Source organism: Neoarius graeffei, chromosome 16, assembly GCF_027579695.1.
Source record: "Neoarius graeffei isolate fNeoGra1 chromosome 16, fNeoGra1.pri, whole genome shotgun sequence".
In the NCBI taxonomy this organism is placed as follows: domain Eukaryota; kingdom Metazoa; phylum Chordata; class Actinopteri; order Siluriformes; family Ariidae; genus Neoarius; species Neoarius graeffei.
Window position 1 is genome coordinate 71,861,655 of NC_083584.1, and position 2,937 is coordinate 71,864,591.

The following is a 2,937-nucleotide window of genomic DNA, read 5'->3' on the forward strand; positions in this document are numbered from 1 at the left end:
ATATCCCAGTGCGCGCGCGCACCCACAGGCCGACAGATGAGTGACAGACACGGGACCGCCCACTTCAGAGCGCGCGCGCGCGAGAGAGAACGATGATGATGACGTATACAGTTACAATCAGCAGCTGCCTTTACCTGCTTTCCGCTTTTATGTTTTGTTTCCACATCTCATCTCATCTCATCTCATCTCATTATCTGTAGCCGCTTTATCCTGTTCTACAGGGTCGCAGGCGAGCTGGATCCTATCCCAGCTGACTACGGGCGAAAGGCGGGGTTCACCCTGGACAAGTCGCCAGGTCATCACAGGGCTGACACATAGACACAGACAACCATTCACACTCACATTCACACCTACGCTCAATTTAGAGTCACCAGTTAACCTAACCTGCATGTCTTTGGACTGTGGGGGAAACCGGAGCACCCGGAGGAAACCCACGCGGACAGAAAGGCCCTCGCCAGCCGCTGGGCTCGAACCCGGACCTTCTTGCTGTGAGGTGACGGTGCTAACCACTACACAGCCCCTGTGCTGTGCTGCGTTCACATTTTTATTAATATAATCAGCACGGTGGTGTAGTGGTTAGCGCTGTCGCCTCACAGCAAGAAGGTCCGGGTTCGAACCCCGTGACCGACGAGGGCCTTTCTGTGTGGAGTTTGCATGTTCTCCCCGTGTCCGCGTGGGTTTCCTCCGAGTGCTCCAGTTTCCCCCACAGTCCAAAGACATGCAGGTTAGGTTAACTGGTGACTCTAAATTGAGCGTAGGTGTGAATGTGAGTGTGAATGGTTGTCTGTGTCTATGTGTCAGCCCTGTGATGACCTGGCGACTTGTCCAGGGTGTACCCCGCCTTTCGCCCGTAGTCAGCTGGGATAGGCTCCAGCTTGCCTGCGACCCTGTAGAACAGGATAAAGCGGCTAGAGATAATGAGATGAGATGAGATGAGATGAGATAATCGGCACGGTGGTGTAGTGGTTAGCGCTGTCGCCTCACAGCAAGAAGGTCCGGGTTCGAACCCCGTGGCCGACGAGGGCCTTTCTGTGCGGAGTTTGCATGTTCTCCCCGTGTCCGCGTGGGTTTCCTCCGGGTGCTCCGGTTTCCCCCACAGTCCAAAGACATGCAGGTTAGGTTAACTGGTGACACTAAATTGACCGTAGGTGTGAATGTGAGTGTGAATGGTTGTCTGTGTCTATGGCTATGTTTACATTACGTCGAATCAGCGGATCATCAGATTAACATTCTTAAAACGATTCGCGTTTACACTAAAACCGTTAGCCGTGCACACAGCAACGCCAATACGCGGATACACTAATCACATGACTTTAGACGGCGCGTAACATGATCCCAGTGCATTTCAGACGGCGCATAACATGATCCCAGTGCATTTAGGGCATGCGCAAGGCTCACCACTTGCAAGTAGAAGGATGGCAAGCCTAATACACGGATACGCTCAGCTCCGCAGGCATCCTGCGCTCCAAATCACTCCGCCCTGAACAGCGAGTGCCCTCTGGAGGGTGCGCACTCCGGCCCTGCGCAGCTCACACAGCACGCGAGTGAAGTGCACGAGCCACGATTCGGGACTGAGCCGCTGTGTGTGTGATCCCAGCGCATATCACTTACCACTTGCAAGTGGAAGGATGGCAAGCCTAAAGACAATCATAACTACACAATGGGCAGTATTTGCATCAGTATTTGCAGTATTTTCATACTTTTATACTCTTTAATGAAAGGTGATACAAGGCGGAAGTCCGCGCCGTTTTTCAGCAGTCGCGTCACATGACCAACGCCAGCGAATCAAGAAGGTGGATGTCACAGTGACGTTGTCCAATGAGACGCCAGCTAGAGCTCAGCACAGCGTATCCGCGTATTCTCAATGTTTACACAGCACCGGAGCTGACACGATCTGGATTGAATACGTGGACGCTGGCGGATTCCCGTTTCCAGGTGGTTTAATGTAAACGGACAGTGCGTCCGCGAAGAAAACGAGACAGATACGGTCTAATGTAAATGTAGCCTATGTGTCAGCCCTGTGATGACCTGGCGACTTGTCCAGGGTGTACCCCGCCTTTCGCCCGTAGTCAGCTGGGATAGGCTCCAGCTTGCCTGCGACCCTGTAGAACAGGATAAAGCAGCTAGAGATAATGAGATGAGATGAGACATTCATATAATAATAAAAAAAACTAAATAAACTCGGCCTGTGTGTGTTTCAATTAAAACTGTATGTGAATGTAAAATCAGACATGTGGAACAGACGTCTGATCTCAGTCACTACTCAGAACTCACTGTTAACATCAGTGGTGGTGTTTATTTCTCAGCTCGAAAGATCTGCTGACTCTCATTCATTCATTCATCTGTTCTTCTCTTTGTCTGTTCATGTGCCACTTCATACACATTGTACTGATTTTATTAAATCTCCATTTAAATGCAGTTTTTTCACAAGAGTGTTAATTTCACGAAACAACTTCATCTTCTGATCCATCCATCCATCCATCCTGTGCAGGGTCACAGGCAAGCTGGAGCCTATCCCAGTGGACGACGCAGGGGCAGATCCAGGAAAATGGGAAGCGGGGTGTCAACCCAGTAAGGCCAGGGGTCTGGGGGCCACCAGAGGCCCCTGGAAGCTCTACAGTTTGTAAATGAAATCTGTGAAAGAAAATTACCGTATCAAAAATGTTTTCAAAGTAGGAACTTTCAAAACCATTTTATTCGTGACTGAAAATGATATTGTCAGAGTTGCAGGTATATGCATAGAACATAATTACAACTGATATATGGTAATGCTTATGAAAGTTGCATTGTCATATAATGCATTACGACATGACACACTACAGTGTCGTACACTGACCACAAAACACCTTATGTCAATAAATTATTACTGTTTTAGCCACTGCAATCTGAGCTCACTGGGGAATTTTAAGCAGACTGTCACAGGACAGACAAGCCTGA